Source organism: Mustela erminea, chromosome 16 (assembly GCF_009829155.1).
Source record: "Mustela erminea isolate mMusErm1 chromosome 16, mMusErm1.Pri, whole genome shotgun sequence".
NCBI classification, from domain to species: domain Eukaryota; kingdom Metazoa; phylum Chordata; class Mammalia; order Carnivora; family Mustelidae; genus Mustela; species Mustela erminea.
Window position 1 is genome coordinate 39,262,757 of NC_045629.1, and position 20,489 is coordinate 39,283,245.

At 36.7% G+C, this 20,489-nt stretch overlaps 1 pseudogene; it reads right to left on the reverse strand.

Annotated features, from left to right (window-relative positions):
• Positions 1 to 654: 654 nt before the first annotated feature.
• Positions 655 to 2,673, reverse strand: LOC116575339 (annotated as a pseudogene).
• Positions 2,674 to 20,489: the final 17,816 nt, after the last annotated feature.

The window sequence follows — 20,489 nt, forward strand, 5'->3', positions numbered from 1 at the left end:
TTTGCCTGTTTTCTTTAACAGTTTGTCATGAGTATCAGTAGAAATACATTTAAGACCAGGAAATGTTTAGATATTTATCTTAGAATGTATGTATATAAAGTTTACTTTCAGATTTAATGTATTACTTATTGGATTTTTTTTGTGGTGCCAATTTTAAATACAGTTTTATTTAAGACATTGCATTTTCCACTTAACAATATAGTGCTTATAAAGTGCAATGTTTATTTACTTTCCCTGTGCACATATTCCATATTCAAGTATCAAGAATGCCCAGTTCTGGGGGTAGGAGAAGAATAAATGAAACAAGATGGGATTGGGAGGGAGACAAACCATAAGTGACTCTTAATCTCACAAAACAAACTGAGGGTTGCTGGGGGGAGGGGGGTTGGGAGAAGGGGGGTGGGGTTATGGACATTGGGGAGGGTATGTGCTTTGGTGAGTGCTGTGAAGTGTGTAAACTGGGCGATTCACAGACCTATATCTCTGGGGATAAAAATATATTATATGTTTATAAAAAATAAAAAATAAAAAAAATTTTAAAAAAAGAAAAAAAGAATGCCCAGTTCTTTTGCTATAGCAGCTCAACTTTACAACTGCCATGGAATTTGCTACAAATTTGGGTCCTTTGAATATTGTGTGTGGTACAATGCTCAACCTATTTATTCTCAGATTGGTTTAGTCAACCTCTTCAATGATGGGCCCAGAGGAGGCACCACCAGAGGGAGGAGATCCACCACCAGGGAAGCCTCCAGGCATTCCTCCTGGCATGCCCCCTGCACTCTGGTACAGCTTGGTGATGATGGGGTTGCAGACTTTCTCCAACTCTTTCTGCTGGTGTTCAAATTCTTCCTTCTCTGCAGTCTGGTTCTTATCAAGCCAGTTGATGATTTCATTGCACTTGTCAAGAATCTTCTGTTTGTTTTCATCATTTATCTTGCCCTGAAGTTTTTCGTCTTCAACAGTTGCTTTCATGTTGAATGCATAAGACTCAAGTGAATTCTTGGAAGACACCTTGTCCTGCTGTTTCTCATCTTCAGCTTTGTACTTCTCAGCTTCCTGGACCATGCGCTCAATATCTTCCTTGCTCAAGCGGCCCTTGTCATTAGTGATGGTAATCTTGTTCTCTTTTCTGTGCTCTTATCCACGGCAGAGACATTGAGGATAACATTAGCATCAATATCGAAAGTGACCTCAATCTGAGGGACACCACGAGGAGCAGGAGGTATGCCTGTGAGTTCAAACTTTCCAAGTAGATTGTTTTCCTTGGTCATGGCACGCTCACCTTCATACACCTGAATAAGCACACCAGGCTGGTTGTCAGAGTAGGTAGTGAAGGTCTGTGTCTGTTTGGTAGGAATGATAGTATTACGCTTGATGAGAACAGTCATGACTCCTCCAGCAGTTTCAATGCCAAGAGAAAGTGGAGTGACATCCAACAGTAGCAAATCTTGAACATTTTCAGATTTGTCTCCAGAAAGGATGGCTGCCTGGACAGCTGCACCATAAGCAACAGCCTCATCAGGGTTGATGCTCTTATTCAGTTCTTTTCCATTGAAGAAATCTTGAAGAAGTTTCTGAATCTTGGCCATACGGGTAGAACCACCCACCAGGACAATATCGTGGATCTGAGACTTGTCTAACTTGGCATCCGAAAGGGCTTTCTCTACAGGGTCGTGCCACGGAACAGGTCAGCATTTAATTCTTCAAACCGAGCATGAGTGATAGAGGTATAGAAGTCAATTCCTTCATACAGAGAATCAATCTCAATACTGGCCTGGGTGCTGGAAGAAAGTGTACGCTTAGCACATTCACAAGCAGTACGGAGGCGACGAACTGCCCTCTTGTTTTCACTGATATCTTTCTTATGCTTGCACTTGAACTCTGCAATAAAATGGTTGACCATTCGGTTGTCAAAGTCTTCTCCACCTAAGTGGGTGTTTCCAGCTGTGGACTTAACCTCAAAGATCCCATCTTCAATAGTAAGGATTGACACATCAAAAGTGCCACCTCTTAAGTCAAAGATCAGCACATTCCTTTCAGCTCCAACATTTTTGTCTAAGCCATAAGCAATAGCAGCAGCAGTTGGCTCATTGATGATTCAAAGTACATTGAGACCAGCAATAGTTCCAGCATCTTTGGTAGCCTGATGCTGAGAATCATTGAAGTATGCAGGTACTGTGACAACTGCATTGGTAACGGTCTTCCCAAGATAAGCCTCTGTGATTTCCTTCATTTTCGTCAAAACCATAGAAGACACCTCCTCTGGATCAAAGCTTTTTGTCTCTGCCTTGTATTCTACTTGGACCTTGGGCCTTCCAGCATCATTCACCACCGTGAAAGGCCAAAGCTTCATATCAGACTGGACAACAGCATCATCAAATCTCCGTCCAATCAGGCGTTTGGCATTAAAAAAACTGTGTTGGTGGGGTTCATCGCAACTTGGTTCTTCGCAGCATCACTGATCAATTGTTCGGTGTCTGTGAAGGCGACATAACTTGGGGTGGTCCGGTTTCCCTGATCATTAGCAATTATTTCCACTTTCCCGTGCTGGAAGACACCCACACAGGAGTAGGTGGTGCCAAGATCAATGCCAACTGCAGGTCCCTTAGACATGGTTGCTTGTGTGTGGGCCTGGCTCGGGTTGAGAAGAAGACAGCAATCCAAATATTTAGCCCCGCGTTCAATCACTTATTGGATTTTTTAAGTGGTTCTGTTTTTCTCCTCTTCACTTTACTCAAAAGTACATGAATATGAGGAGCCAAATAATTTTTAACTGTTGTGATATCAAAAGCAGTCCAAGAATGCTCTTACCATGGAACCAGGTGTGGTGCAGAGTCTGTACCAAGCATGAGTACCAAATCAGAGGAAAGCCCCAGGTGACAAGTCTCTATATGTGAGTTCATATTCTGGCTCTGATCCTGAGCATCTATGCCTCTTGGGCAAGTCACTCAGCACTTCAAGTTGTACATATGAAACATTTAATACTAAATGACCTCTGAAACTCCCATGAGTCTACTCTGAATGCAGGTATGGGATATCCCAGAAATGGGAAAACTGATATTTAAATATACAGAGGTGGTGCTGGCAGCCTCAAATTTCACTGGCCTTGGTTTGAAGACTGCTTCTATGCTACAGGTTTCTGAAATCTGTGCACAAAATGACAACAAAATTTTGGTCAGTGTCCTAAAACCTATTCTTTCAGTTAAAATGAAAGGAAACAAAACAAATTTAAAAACTCCTTTGGAGAATCCATTTTGGCCATTGAAATAAAACCAATCAAAAGTTGACTACATCTATCCTACTTCTACCTACATCTACCCTATTTCCATATAAATGACTTTTCCTTCCTAATATATCTGTGACATTATAAATAGTCATTTTATAAATATAAGCAAGCACCAGTGATATCTACCCATACTTTTAGCTTTTAATGGAATTTATAAATACAAATTATTCAAAAATGACACAAAAATGACATCAAAAAGTGAACACAAAGAAATTATAAAGATTAACTCCACTGCCTGGAATCTGATAAACAGGTTTTTGCTACTTATAAAACATGGTATTGTGTATTAGTAGACGCCAAAAAAAAGGAAAAAATTTTAAATGCATCAGTTGTAAATTGATGATCTCAGATAACTGATCATCAGCAGTATTCAATAAAACATTCAGTAATGATGGAAATGTTCAATACACATGGTGTCCAATATGGTGGCCCCTATTGAAATGCAACTAGTGCAAATGAAGAACTTTTTTTTTTCAACTTTACTGAATCTTAATTTAAATTTAAATAGCCATGTGTGGCTAATGGCTACCATATTGGACAGCAAGACATAGACCATATTTGGGACAGAAAGTATAATGGCCTAACCCATCTATCCATGTTATTCAAAATAAAACATGATAGAATACAAACTTTACAGGTCTACCAAGATTACATTTCCTAATTGCAAAATCCAAAGTAAGTTCACCAAGGTTACACTTCTGTTCATATTTTTATACTCCTGTTTTGCCAGATCCCTCAAGTAAAGACCCTGATACCTTATACCTGATGACTTACTTAGACCTAGGTATACATACAAAGACCAGCTCCAAGACAGGGTCCTCAAAATGCAACTGCACCTCTGATGAAATAATTATGGAAGCCTGGTACCAATCACAAAACAACACGGTGGGAAGATTTTTTAAAGATCCTAGAGCCCAAACGTGGCACAGAATGCTAACCATTTTCAAGATTTCAAGAAGGCTTGGACAGAAACCCATCAGAAGTAAACTAGACACCAGCTCCCAACCCCAGTTATTTCTATCTACCTAAGACCCAGGAATTCTTTACTTACTTACTTACTTATTTATTTATTTTCAGCATAACAGTATTCATTGTTTTTGTACCACATCCAGTGCTCCCTGCAATCCGTGCCCTCTATAATACCCACCACCTGGTACCCCGACCTCCCACTCCCCGCCCTTTCAAAACCCTCAGATTGTTTTTCAGAGTCCATAGTCTCTCATGGTTCACCTTCCCTTCCAATTTCCCCCAACTTCCTTCTCCTCTCTATCTCCCCATGTCCTCCATGCTATTTGTTATGCTCCACAAATAAGTGAAACCATATGATAATTGACTCTCTCTGCTTGACTTATTTCACTCAGCATAATCTCTTCCAGTCTCGTCCATGTTGCTACAAAAGTTGGGTATTCGTCCTTTCTGATGGAGGCATAATATTCCATAGTGTATATGGACCACATCTTCCTTATCCATTCGTCCGTTGAAGGGCATCTTGGTTCTTTCCACAGTTTGGCGACCGTGGCCATTGCTGCTATAAACATTGGGGTACAGATGGCCCTTCTTTTCACGACAGCTGTATCTTTGGGGTAAATACCCAGGAGTGCAATGGAAGGGTCATAGGGAAGTTCTATTTTTAATTACTTGAGGAACCTCCACACTGTTCTCCAAAGAAGCTGCACCAACTTGCATTCTCACCAACAGTGGAAGAGGGTTCCCCTTTCTCCACATCCCCTCCAACACATGTTGTTTCCTGTCTTGCTAATTTTGGCCATTCTAACTGGTGTAAGGTGATATCTCAATGTGGTTTTAATTTGAATCTCCCTGATGGCTAGTGATGATGAACATTTTTTCATGTGTCTGATAGCCATTTGTATGTCTTCATTGGAGAAGTGTCTGTCCATATCTTCTGCCCATTTTTTGATATGATTGTCTGTTTTGTGTGTGTTGAGTGTGAGGAGTTCTTGATAGATCCTGGATATCAACCTTTTGTCTGTACTGTCATTTGCAAATGTCTTCTCCCATTCCGTGGGTTGCCTCTTTGTTTTCTCGACTGTTTCCTTTGCTGTGCAGAAGCTTTTGATTTTGATGAAGTCCCAAAAGTTCATTTTTGCTTTTGTTTCCTTTGCCTTTGGAGACATATCTTGAAAGAAGTTGCTGTGGCTGATATCGAAGAGATTACTGCCTATGTTCTCCTGTAGGATTCTGATGGATTCCTGTCTCACATTGAGGTCTTTTATCCATTTTGAGTTTATCGTTGTGTATGGTGTAAGAGAATGGTCGAGTTTCATTCTTCTACATAAACTTCTGCCCAGTTTTCCCAGCACCATTTATTGAAGAGACTGTCTTTTTTCCACTGTATATTTTTTCCTGTTTTGTCGAAGATTATTTGACCATAGAGTTGAGGGTCCATATCTGGGCTCTCTACTCTGTTCCACTGGTCTATGTGTTTGTTTTTATGCCAGTACCATGCTGTCTTGGTGATCACAGCTTTGTAGTAAAGCTTGAAATCAGGTAACGTGATGCCCCCCATTTTATTTTTGTTTTTCAACATTTCCTTAGCGATTCGGGGTCTCTTTTGATTCCATACAAATTTTTGGATTATTTGCTCCAGCTCTTTGAAGAATACCAGTGGAATTTTGATTGGAATGGCATTAAAAGTATAGATTGCTCTAGGCAGTATAGACATTTTAACAATGTTTATTCTTCCGATCCAAGAGCATGGAATGGTCTTCCATCTTTTTGTGTCTTCTTCAATTTCTTTCATGAGTGTTCTGTAGTTTCTCGAGTACAGATCCTTTACCTCTTTGGTTAGGTTTATTCCCAGGCATCTTATGGTTCTTGGTGCTATAGTAAATGGAATCGATTCTCTGATTTCCCTTTCTGTATTTTCATTATTAGTGTATAAGAAAGCCACTGTTTTCTGTACATTGACTTTGTATCCTGCCACATTGCTGAATTGTTGTATGAGTTCTAGTAGTTTGGGGGTGGAGTCTTTTGGGTTTTCCGTATAAAGAATCATGTCATCTGCGAAGAGAGAGAGTTTGACTTCTTCATTACCAATTTGGATACCTTTTATTTCTCTTTGTTGTCTGATTGCTGTTGCTAGGACTTCTAATACTATGTTGAACAAGAGTGGTGAGAGTGGGCATCCTTGTCGTGTTCCTGTTCTCAACAGGAAGGCTGCAAGCTTTTTCCCATTGAGGATGATATTTGCTGTGGGTCTTTCATAGATAGATTTGATGAAGTTCAGGAATGTTCCCTCTATCCCTATACTTTGAAGCATTTTAATCAGGAACAGATGCTGGATTTTGTCAAATGCTTTTTCTGCATTAATTGAGAAGACCATGTGGTTCTCTCTTCTCTTATTAATTTGTTCTATCACATTGATTGATTTGCGTATGTTGAACCATCCTTGTAGCCCAGGGATGAATCCCACCTGGTCATGGTGGATAATCTTTTTAATGTGCTGTTGGATCCTGTTTGCTAGGATCTTGTTGAGAATCTTAGCATCCATATTCATCAGTGATATTGGTCTGAAATTCTCCTTTTTGGTAGGGTCTTTGCCTGGTTTGGGGATCCGGGTAATACTGGCTTCATAGAAAGAATCTGAAAGTTTTCCTTCTGCTTCAAATTTTTGAAACAGTTTTAGGAGAATAGGTGTTATTTCTTCTTTGAAAGTTTGGTAGAATTCCCCAGGGAATCCATCAGGTCCTGGGCTCTTGTTTTTTGGGAGGTTTTTGATCACTGCTTCAATCTCGTTACAAGATATCGGTCTATTCAGGTTGTCAATTTCTTCCTGGTTCAATTTTGGGAGTTTATAGTTTTCCAGGAATGCATCCATTTCATTGAGGTTGCTTAGCTTATTGGCATATAACTGTTGATAATAACTTCTGATGATTGTTTCTACTTCCTTGGTGTTCATTGTGATCTCTCCCTTTTAATTCATAATTTTTTGAATTTGAGCTTTCTCTCTTTTCTTTTGGATTAGTGTGGCCAATGGTTTATCAATCTTACTGATTCTTTCAAAAAACCAGCTTCTAGTTTCATTGATATGTTCTACTGTATCTCTGGTTTCTACCTCATCGATCTCAGCTCTAATCTTGATTATTTCCCTTCTGATGTGTGGAGTTGGTTTGATTTTTTGTTGATTCTCCAATTCTTTAAGGTGTAGAGACAGCTGGTGTGCTCTGGATTTTTCAATTTTTTTGAGGGATGCTTGGATGGCTATGTATTTCCCCCTTAGGACCACCTTTTCTGTATCCCATAGGTTTGGGCCAAAGTGTCTTCATTCTCATTGGTTTCCATGAATTGTTTCAGTTCTTCTTTGATCTCCTGGTTGATCCAAGCATTCTTAAGCAAGGTGGTCTTTAGCTTCCTGGTGTTTGAGTTCCTTCTGAACTTCTTGTGATTGAGCTCCAGTTTCAAAGCATTGTGATCTGAGAATGTGCAAGGAATACTCTCAGTATTTTGGTATCGGTTGAGTCCTGATTTGTGACCCAGTATGCGGTCTATTCTGGAGAAGGTTCCAAGTGCACTTGAGAAGAATGAGTGTTCTGTTGTTTTAGAGTGGAATGTTCTGTATATATCTATGAGGTCCATCAGGTCAATGTGTCATTCAATACTCTTGTTTCTTTATTGATTTTCTGCTTCAATGATCTATTTCTGAGAGAGGCGTGTTAAGATCTCCAACGATTAGTGTATTCATATCAATATGACTCTTTATCTTGATTAACAGTTTTCTTATGTAAATTGGCTGCTCCCATATTGGAGGCATAGATATTTACAATTCTTAGATCATCTTGGTGGATAGTCCCTTTAAGAATGCTGTAGTGTCCTTCTGTATCTCTGACTACAGTCTTTAGTTTAAAATCTAATTTGTCTGATATGAGAATCACTACCCCGGCCTTCTTTTGAGGCCCATTGGCATGAAAGATGCTTCTCCATCCCTTCACTTTCAGTCTGGATGTAGCTTTAGGTTCAAAATAGGTCTCTTGTAGACAACATATGGATGGGTCCTGTCATTTTATCCAGTCTGCAACCCTGTGCCATTTTATGGGTGCATTTAGGCCATGCACATTGAGGGTGATTATTGATAGATAAGTTTTTATTGACATCGTGTTACCTTTGAAGTCTTTCTTTTTGTAGATTGTCTCTATATTTCTGTTCAATGCTATTCTTGGGCCTTTTCCTCTTTTATAGAACCCCCCTTAATATTTCCTGCAGTATCAGCTTGGTGGTTGCATAGTCTTTTAAGCCTTGCCTGTCTTGGAAACTCTTTATCTCTCCATCCATTTTGAATGTCAGTCTTGCTGGATAAAGTATTCTTGGCTGCATGTTCTTCTCATTCAGTGCCCTAAATATATCTCGCCAGCCCTTTCTGGCTAGGTCTCTGTGGACAGGTTTGATGTTATTCTGATGGGCTTTCCTCTGTACGTAAGGATCTTCTTTGTCCTAGCTGCTTTCAAGAGGTTCTGCCTACAATTATAATTCTTCGTTCTTACTATTAGGTGTCTCAAGGACTTTCGAGAATCTGTAATCTTGGGGGGAAACCTTTCAGCCTCTAGTACATGAACGCTGGTTCCATTCATGAGATTCGGAAAATTTTCATGAAGAACTTGTTCCACTATATCTTCTAGACTTCTTTCTTTCTCCTCCCCTTCAGGGATTCCAATAATTCTGACGTTGGAATGTTTCATGGCATCATTTATTTCCCTGATTCTGTTTTCGTGACTTTTAAGCTGTTTGTTCCAGGCTTCCTCCTGATCCTTTCTCTCTGTTTGTCCTCCAGATCACTAAATCTATCTTCTGTCTCAGTTACTCTAGCATTGAGAGAATTTAGATTAGATTGGAACTCATTGAGAGCATTGTGAAGCTCATCCCTGGTAGCTTTTCCGCTCTTCCCTAATATTGAAAACATGATCTCTGGTTGTTTTCAGTTTGGCCCTAATCAATTCCATTTGGTCACCCATGGCTTTCTCCAACCTAGCTATTGCTTGGATAATTGTTAGCCTGATTTCTCTTTCTGACATATTGTCTATGTTGATAGCCTTTAGCTCTGTTGCAGAAGGTCCATCCTCTGTATTTTTCTTCTATTGGGCATTCCTCCTCCTAGTCATTTTGGTGAGAGATGGCTGAACAGGTGTAGCTGGATGTATCTATCGTCTGTGGTGCAGTCAAGGTGCACCCTGGAACGCTTCTGAGCAATCAGGGTTCCCCACCCAAATGAGAGGAAAAAGAAAAGGAAAAGAAAACAAGAGAGAGGGAGAGAGACAGGAATGAAAGGTGAGATAAAAGAGAAGGTTCAGCCCAAAGGCCCCAGGAATTCTTAATTTGAGCTAGGGACAGTGAAGGGAGTCCCAACAATGATTATGATTTAATCTTCTGCTAAAACAAGGAATGGGAGAGAAACTTAAAAGAAAAATACACTTGATTTAGGAAAGTAAAGGAATATAGTTCTTTAATCCAGAAGTTAGAAGATCCTACTTCTTTATCTGACATTGAGACTTGCTCTATCTCCTATAAGAATGTCATCGCATTAGTTTCAGAGAAAGTCTTTCAAGGAACATATTGATGAGTTCATTGGGGATAGAACTCAAGCAAGTAGTTTAGTTCTTATGCCTGTTTGGCAAGAAACGTCTATATGTGTAACAAAAGTTGGTCTGAGATTACTTTCACTGTGATGATCCGAAATTGTGAAATTTTAGGGTAGAAATGCATATCCTACTATGATGTATAAACACTAGATACTAGGAGAGTCACCGAAATGAGCCTGATATTTACTCAATGAAGAAATTGGCTTTGGTGGCTGGCAATATAATTATTTTACATATGATTTTAGTTTTTGTTAGTATATTGCACTTATTTTTATTTTAAACAGGATCAGTATGACCATTTTTTGTATGAGAAAATGCATAGAAGCCAGTAAAATGTAGACACTTTCCATCCCATCTTTCTAAATGTTTATTTTGTGAGAGCAAAAGAAAACTCTATTTAAACACACATCAATGGCTAATTTTAAGAAAATATAAGAAAGTGGAGAAATCAAAGCCCACTGTAGTAAAGGAGAGACTGAGGTATTATTGGCTAGTCTTAAATATTTTAAGAAAAAGGATAGAAAGAGTATGCTTTCATGTTTAATGTCTAAACGCTTGTCAGATAAAGTAAGAGAGAACAAGAAGAAGGGAAGATAATCATGCTAAAAATTTCAAAGATAAGTAGTTGGGGAAATGATAACTCTTCTTTTTGATCCCTCATCAACTGACTCATTGCCTAGGAGGTTTTTGTAATGTTGATCTCCTGAGAGACAGCCACCCACTGAGAATATATAAATTGGTAATGAGCAAAAAGTCAGCAGATGGAAAGAAATCACAGAGAAGGAAGTAAGGATTTTCACTCTGCACAAATTACAAAACATAAGGGAAGACAGTTTCCCAAGAGAAAGCAAAAATTGTATTGGGTTGGTTAATTAGAATTTACTCTACAGGAGTGAACATTGTTGTTCTAACAAAAAATGAAACTGGAAAACTGAATGTCATTCCTCATGATAGAAGTATTGGGTCACACTTATGGCATCCTGGAGGTCTAGTTAAATGAGGGAAATCCTCATGGCTTTACTGTATTTGCAGCTTGGTAATAGTCTCTCTATAATCAAAACAGCCACTTTAATGGCAAAGAAATAAAAGCCATTCTGGAAGCAGAAGACATATTTAAGTGGTTGGCCATGATTGAATAAGTTTATCAAGAAATTAAAAAAAAAACTCCAACAGAACTACTTAACGCACTAAAAGGAACTGGTTAATTAACACATTAGGGAATCCAAAATACTATCACAATCACTGAACAACCTACAACTGGTAGAAGCATGTTCATTGGTAACTAGCTTCACTGAGGCATTCACCAACTAGGGTAGACTGTAGCCTTTAGCAATCAACTAACTAAAGAAGAATTGTGGAGAATTATAAGAGAATGAAAGGTCCCAAAGGATAAAGTTGGTGGGCAGGAAAATGAAGCATTTTTAGGATATAATCAACAAACCAACTCTAAACTCCAAAATTAACCCACAAGGGGATAACAAGTGGGAAGAAAGTTTTCAAAATATAGTTCCCCAAAGCAAAATAAATAAAAATGAAGATTGCTTGAAATCCCCCTACTTGAGAATGCCATGGCCTTCTCAACACTAGCAAATAAAATCTCTTAAGACACACACATGCAGGAACTTGAGTAATTATGATATCAAATAAAATTAATATTAAAGCATGTTTGTATCAAATAGATGACTTAAAAAATTTTTTACACTACTAATTCTAGTTCCAACCATGACAGAACAAATGTCATTGGGCTTACTATTCTACCTTAAACAATTATAAATACATGAATCAACCATTTAAAATAATCAAACAACAGCCATCCATGATCCTTGGGAGAAAGGGCATACATGAGTTGAGTTCCAAACTGCAGCATAGAAAAGTAGCCTGAACAAAAACTGTGTTCTCACGGGGTAGGAGAAATAGAGACCAGAATTAAGGGCTGCTGAGGCAACAGAAACTTTCAGGAAAAGATAACTGGAGAACAGTATACTACACAGAGAAGTATCTCCAGATATCTGCAGATATATCCATTTGAGTCTTTGGACCAATACTAACATACACACATTCAGGGCAAGACTACATGAGGCATGGTGTAAAATGGCTAGTAGGGACTGTGAAGTGAATGAAGGGCTCCACAATCACGTAATGTCCAGAGACACTGAAATTCTAATTCTCTAGAATAAGTGGCTTCACTGAACTCCACATACATTTAGTTGAGACCTCAAAAAGAGTATACATTAAAAGTAGTATTATTTTGGTTCTAGATTAAGGACTACTCTAGACCTACTCAAATAGCCTCAACATGATAAAATTTATCAGATATATCAGACAGGAAATTGCTGCCAGAAAAAACTCAAGACTTTCATAAAGATAAAAAAAAAAAAAAAAAGTAGGCTCTCAACAATGGAGTATTCACAATGTCCACAACAAAACCAAAATTACTAGGTATTCAAAGAAACAGGGAATGTGACACAACCAAAAGAAAATATATATAGAAAAATAACTAAATACGATGTAAATACTGAAATTAACAAATACTATGGCATTAGAAATGTATGAAGGATTTAAAGGAAAATACAGAGGTAATAAATAAATGCACAGAAAATAAGAATTTATGAAAAACCAAATGACAATTCTATATTTGAAAAGTCCATTATCTTAAATGAAAAACAAATATGACTCAATCTACCTAATAGTAGATTGGACACTATAGAAGAAGAGAGAGAGTACCAGAATATCAGAATCTATCCATACAGAAATACACACATACACACAGAGGGAGAGAAAGAAGACTGGAAAGTTAAATAAAGGCTCACTAAAAAAATAAGTAAAATAAAGTTTACTGACATGTGGGACAATAACAAGGAGCCTAGCATATATATATATAATTGTAGTCCCAGAAACAGATGTGAGAAAATGGCAAAAATATATGTGAAGAATTAATATTTGAAACATTTCCAAATTTAATGAAAACAATAAAGGCACAAACACAAGAAGTGCAATAAAACATATAAGCAAATAAGAAAAAAAAAAACACAAGTAGAACACTAAGGTCTATCATAATAACATTGCTAAAAACCAGTGATGAGGAAAGAAGCTTAAGAATAGCCAAAGGGAGGAAAAATTACAAGACATAGGAAAAATGTTGAGTTACCTTTTACTTATTATCTGAAACAGTACACAAAAAAGTCAAGGAAATGACAAATTTTAAGTGCTAAAAAGAAAATAGATGTCTATATTCAGCAAAAAACATTTTTCAAAAAATTAAGGTAAAATACAGACTTCTTCAGACAAACAAAACTAGAGTGAATATCTTCCCAGCAGACCTGTACATCAAGAAATGTAAAGGGAAATTCCTTAGGTAAAAGAAAAATAACACCAGATGAAAATCATATCTAGACAAAATAAGTAAATAAATAAATAGTACTAGAAAGTCTAAGTATATACATAAATACAAGAAACTTTTTTTATTTATAAGTGTTCTTAATAATCCATTATTTAGATCAAAGCTAATAATACATTTGGGAAGTTATGTCATTGTAGAGGTAAAATATATGGCAGCAATAGCACAGTAAATAGTTTTAAAAAATGGAAATTGTGGGAAGCATAATTATAAAAATGTAGTGTTCATTCTATGATCCCCAGGATAGGATTGTGAAAATGATGGACTTTCACAGCCATGATTAATTTATGTTACATGGCTAATGGTATTTTTAGATATAATTAAGTTTATTAATCCATTCACCTTAAATAAAGAAACTATCTGTGTGAGCCAAAACTAATCACACAAGCCCTTTAAAGGTAGAATTTTCTCAGATTTCCTTGAAAAAGGAAGTCAAAGACATGTGAATATGGGACATATTAGGTGTACCATTGCTGGTATAGAATGGAGGCAGTCATATGAGAAGGAACTTGGAAAGTCTTGGAAAATGAGAGTGACCCTCAGCTAATAGCAAGTAATGAAACAGGGACTTGATGCTACAGTAGCACAGGACTGATTTTTGCCAGCAATTTAAACAAGCTTGACAGCCTTCTTTCCCGGAATTTCCAGATAAAAGCTCACCCAGGCCAACATCTTGATTTCGGCTCTGTGATAACTAACCAGTCAAACTCCATTGGACTCTCTGATCTACAGAACTGTGTGCTAATTAATTGGTGTTGTTTTAAGCTACTAAGTCCATGATAACTTGTTAAGCAATTGAAAATGAATAGAGTATGCTTTGTAGAGTTCTTTCACCATACATAAAATGTATTGAAAGGTGACTTAAGTCATACAATTGTGAGAAGTTAAATGTGCACCTTTAAAGCCCTGCAACAATTACACATACAAAAAGATAAACTTAGCAATCTAATAGTTGGGTACAATGAAATACTAACTATTTTCATTGAATTCCAAAGAATAATACTTTGAGCATTCTCAGATTGAGCAGGTACTTTGTATCTTTTGTTTTAGGACAAAGAATAATGTCTGGCATACAGTAGGCAGTCTTTAAACATCTATGGAATGAGTGAATAATTGAATGCATAAATGGATAGTCAAGTCTATGAGCTAAGTAATAAAAATTCATCAGTGGGGGGGTTTGGGAGAAGGGGGTGGGATTATGGACATTGGGGAGGGTATGTGCTTTGGTGAGTGCTGTGAAGTGTGTAAACCTGGTGATTCACAGACCTGTACCCCTGGGGATAAAAATATATGTTTATAAAAAATAAAAAATTAAAAAAAAAATTCATCAGTGGTTCTAGACCCAAAAACACCTGAATGAAGACATGTTTTAGGCCATAAGCAAAATAAAGAATAACTGAATGGAAAATCACCACTTAAACAGAGAAATCAGCAAAGACTTGAACTTTCATTATTTATACCCAACCTGGTTCTAAAATGGATTTAAATTACTTGACAACAGTTAAAAGATTGAACCAATAACAAAGATAGAAAATCAAGTTTATTATATGTAAATGTAATGTAAATAATCCATTATAAATAAACAGAAAACACATACAAACACTCCCTGCTTTTAGAGACAGGAAATATGCATTCTGGGCTTAACACTGTTCACACTGTTTTTTTGTTTTGTTTCATTTTGTTTTGTTTTGTTTGTCATCATGCTACACACAGTGGGAAGAATGTCTGTATCCTTGCAAAAGTTGCAAATCTAATTATAATGTGCAAGGTCAAATAGCAGTCCAGAAATAGAAACTGAGATTTGAAGAAAGTGCTTATATTTCCAGATAGTGCATAGCCCATGAGTTGAAGCAGCTTTTTAGCAGAATCAGCTAGAGTTTTATAAACTCCACGTTGCTCATATCCAATCATATGTACACAAACGTTCCACATATCATAATCTCTAATACATGGCAGGGTGAAGGGTGAGGGCAGAGGAACAAATATATCTTAAGTGCCTATTTTGGGTAGGAGAGGACCTCTCTAAAGACCTCATTGAAGGGTTGCATATATATTCTGTTCCTTTTGGGAGAATTCCTGGCACAGGGATATAGTTTGCAAAAATGTAGACTAATGTACTTGGGTTCTTGGCAGTGCTCTGGTTTATTCTGGATGCTACTGCCTGAGATGTTTCAATTACTCTGTAATCCAAAACCTAGACCTGCACTTTCACATAATTTTGAAAACTGTTGTGGCTGTTCATATGTCCACATATTTCAGATAAGAATCTAAACTGTCTTAAATTAACATTATTAAAACACGGAGTTGTTCCCTTCCACCACTTTACATAACTGTACATAGCCCTATTGGAAAATACAAGATATGTGTGGCTCTCTGGGTTTATGTGAGGTTGGTCTCCCTCTGAACCGATGAATCTAGATCACTAATTAACAACCAGGTACAGGGTGTTTTACTAAAAACTGAAGTGACTTGATTAAACTCAAGCTTTTGAACCAAACACAATAGAAATGCATCTTCTTTAAATTGTCTAAAGCACCTTTTTCTCTGAGGATATGCTATTGGGAAAATGAGCACAATCTTTAACCAGACCCTACATAATTCACACTAATTAAACAAGTAGTTTATAGGTTTGAACCCATGATATCGAGTTATAAATTATGTAATTTAAAAGCTGCATTCACTTTTTCTAGTAACTAGAAACCAAGAAGAGGCTACTTAGCAGTAGCTTAATCCAATAGACACAAACTGAAATTTGTGGTCACTTCAATATTTAGCTAGTAGCTTCACTTTTTAAGAGGCTATTTACCAAACATGAAAAAGGGAAATTAAAGACAGAACCAAGCCTCATTTGGCTTGAAATCAAGAATCCCATAGTACGGCCTAAAACAAATATAACACTATATTTACTAACAGAAATTAAAATAAAAACTTTTTAAAAAGAGTCATATATCAACTAATACATACAGTAATTTACTCCTCAACTATGTGCCAAGTATTGTGTAATATGTCAAGGATACAAAGAAGAAAAAGATGTGATTCCTTCTCCCCAAGTTACCTCCAGTCTAAAGCAAGAGAACAATGAACATCAGTAAGTTCAGAAAGTATGCTAGGTGCTCTGAGAGGTACCAGTGACCAATGATTTCATAAAGTTTAAAATGCATGAGCTGAAGGCCTGAAATATAATTTAAATTATCTATTCTACAGGCAAAGGAAACTCAATGAGCAAAGGCAGACTGCTATGAAAGTGAGGCCCATCTGGAAGAGCACAGAGGGTAAGTATGATGTGAAAGACAGAGAAACTGCCCTTTGAGGAGGTAGAGGCCTAAAATAAATGTATAGCTGTGAGGATAAAAGGGGGAAATTTTTAATTATGTTCCATAAATAACATTTCTAAGAGGTTTTTATTAACTGTGGTTAAATTCTTATAAACTCCTAAATTCATAGTTTCTATAGCATAGTCATTAAAAAGAGACTATTAACACAAATGGGCTTCATATTAAATAATAATTATATTTATGTAGAATGTGTTGGGATACGATTATTAAATATTTAAGAGTATTAAATTTGATAACTTTCTCACAAACAATTATTTTTCCCTTATTAGCTAATTCCAACTCCAATTTTATATACAAAACTTAGTAACATTCAAACTCACACTACTCATCTTTGAATCACTTAACTGATAGACATTTGCAACCACTAGAGAGCAAAGAAAATAGTAAAAGTAAAAATAAAATAAGAATAAAAATAGTAGGGCGCCTGGGTGGCTCAGTGGGTTAAGCCGCTGCCTTCAGCTCAGGTCATGATCTCAGGGTCCTGGGATCGAGTCCCGCATCGGGCTCTCTGCTCAGCAGGGAGTCTGCTTCCTCCTCTCTCTCTCTCTGCCTGCCTCTCTGCCTACTTGTGATTTCTCTCTGTCAAATAAATAAATAAAATCTTTAAAAAAAAAAGGAATAAAAATAGTAAAGTAGGATCTACACAGCAGTAGATAGTAAGAGGCTGTTTACCTCTTCAGCAGTTATGCTGGTGGCTCGCTTTGATGTGTTTTACACTTACCAAGGTACTTCCCATATATCAATTAATTTAATCATCCTAACAACTCTCAGAAGCAGACAGTATTTTCTCAGAAGCAGACAACAGATTTTCTTTTTATATGGACACTCAGAAGTTATGTAATTTCATCAAAGTCACACAACTAATAAATACAAGTCAGTCCTGGGACTCAAACCCAAGCCACCTTTTTGCAGTAAAGACAGCCAACATTCACTGTGTTCTCGTTAACTGTTAAACATTATATTAAGTGATTTAGTAATATTATTTTAATCCTCATAAAACCCCTCTGGCGTATACACTAGTATGCCTATCCCCACTTTACTAAGGAAGGAAAAGAGAAACAAGGAATTTGTATAAATTGTCTCGGGTCACCCAACCAGTAATTAGCAACACCAGGTTTCTGACCCGAGCTCTTAAACTACAGGGTCACACCGTCTACAACTAAGCCAGCCCAACCACAACCACCTGCATTTGCTCTATCTGTATCTAAAGAAAACTGACTACTAGGTAAGCCAAACCCAGATATAATGTTGAATTATCCTCTGAGACCTTTAGCTAAACTGTAAGTTCTTATGTTCCTTTCTGAATACCTATAAACTAACACACTCTAAGCATTATCTGTACATTTTCTGGCATGCTACCATATATTGACTTTTTTCCAGAAAAGAAAATTTCTTTTGGAAATTTTGGAATTTTGGAAATCTGGAGTAGAAAAACTACTCCAGGTTTCTTTTGCTCCTAACTTGTTAATAAAAAAAATAACTTGTGCTCTATATCCAGTAGTTTCCACAACCATCATTTTACACATATCAGGTAATTGTGATGTCAGAAAGAAAACCTCTTTCTGCAAAGAGGTTGAAACTAAAAAATAAATGCTAATCAGAACCAAACACTTAAAAACATATTTAAGTAGAATATGACCAGATTTAAAACACATATAGTTTTAAAGTAATTTTCAAATTAGCTGGGCATCAAAACTTATAAAGAGTACTACCTTCAGTAATGCCTAAAGGTTTAGCAACTTCTCTCTCTGTCAAGATGCAGAAGGACCACAGACCATCTCCTATTTCTCTGCATTCCTTCATCCTTCTTTTCCTATGGCTAGCAGTGATAAGTTCCTTCTCATTTCATGTATCTCTATTTAGACATTTATTTAAAGACAGTTCTACAAATTGTAGAAATGTCACAGATAGATCTAGGGGCTGAACATGGACCATGTAAATGCCAGACAATTATAAGTAACTCTGTCTGCTTATATCTTATGGCAGAATGGAAGATAGTTCTCCAGAAGGAGCCCGTCTCCGGTGAGTCCTAACTTGGGCTGATACTTCTGCTTTTCTACATCCTCTGCAAATATTTAATCTTTTGCCAACAGTTCTGTGGACAGAGGGAGCCATGGTCATAGCATCTTTAAAAAATGAGCAATCTAGAGAAAGTGAAGAATACTGAAGAAAGTGGGACCTATTGAGAGTCAAAATGATTCCTTGGTGAGTGTGCAGCCTCCATGTTCTAAGGCCAACTCCAACTCTTTCCAGTTTGTTGTGTCTGTGACATTTAGATATCTCATGGTATCTTGCAACATGGCAAAAACACTAAGGAAACTCTGAAAAATAGATTGTTTTCTTTCAGATTCCCTTCTATTATGAATTATTTCCAACCTATAATACGAACTTTGAAAATAAATCACACACAGTTTCTTACAGATAAACCCCGTACGTGGTGTTGGAACCACCACAGTGAAACTCACACTACTTCCAGCTGAACCTCACACTACTTCCAGCTCTGTGACCTTGGATTCCTTCAAGTACAAATCCTCAAGTACCTCACATACAGAATATGAATAACAGCAGCTGTTTCATTGGATAAGAATATTAGTTAATTCATATAAAGACCTGGGCACACAGTAAATTCTCCATACATGTTAGGAAGAAAAGGAAGAAGAAAAAGAAGATAGAATTATTGTTTGTTTTCTTTCAGTTTCCAGCAGGAAGAGAATAAAAGCATTTTGGATACTCAATTCTGACAGATGCTGTAAGACAACATAATGCTTTTCAATTTGAAAACTTAAGAACTCAAGTCTGGTCACTTTTTAAGGGACGAGAAATAATGGAAGAATTACAAATTGACATAAAGACAATTTATTTTAAGTCAGAAAAACTGATAAATTTTCAAATCATCATTATAATTACATAGAAAAATTCAAGAATAATGAGATAAACTTTTAATATTTAAACACACCAGAAAAAACAGCTTTTTAAAGAATGTCAAAATAGTATACAAAGAGGAAAAGATTTCATTTAAGCCTCACTAGGAGAATGACAAAAAGAAAATACATAAAAGTGAAGATTTATTTCTTACAAAACAGATTGAGAAATCCAAGAGTTATATGGAAATTTTGGCTGAATGATGAAAAGGAAATGTTTTAAAAGGAGAAAGTAGGTATCTCTTGGTGATTTAGTGAAATGTCTTCAAAATCCAAGGTTACAGGAAGGATGGAAGACTAATCAAAAGGATTATTGTGAAAAACAATGGCAAGTGTGTTAAATGATGAGTTTTCAGAGAATGCTTCACCCTGGAAATTTAACATCCTTTAAAGCCCCTCTTTCTGACTCACTGGTCGTAGTTTTTAATAAAGTCTAAGAGAAAGGGTAGATGAGTAATGCTATGAGTCAGAGGTTATTTTTAAGAAAGGTGATATTAGATTTTAAAATCTTGGCGACCTTTAACATTTTATAATGCCTGCTTTTCTAAATTATTCTGAGAAAGTTACCAAGGTTTACAGAAGTTGGCTGCTTCATATCCATCATGAACTATTATGAAGCAAAATTTGGCAAAAGGTTTAGTTTTTTTAAAAGCAGTGGCAAAGCGCTAAAAAATTTAATGCTACTTGGGTATTATTTTGCTAAGTTTAGGTCATAAAATTAATTTTTCCCGTTAAAGAGTTGTTTCTTAAAGGTGCTACAGACATTTGGCACGCGCTATTAACCAAATTGCATGGTAATCTCTAGCCCTCTTTCCCTAAGATTTAGGCCAGGTGCTTCACTTTATATAGACTTAAAATTTTGCTTTGGTGATAAATATAGATAGGTAGTTGAGATATTAATCTCAGCTTAACAGTAAATTCTTTTGTGTTGTTAATAATTGATATTGATATACATAAACA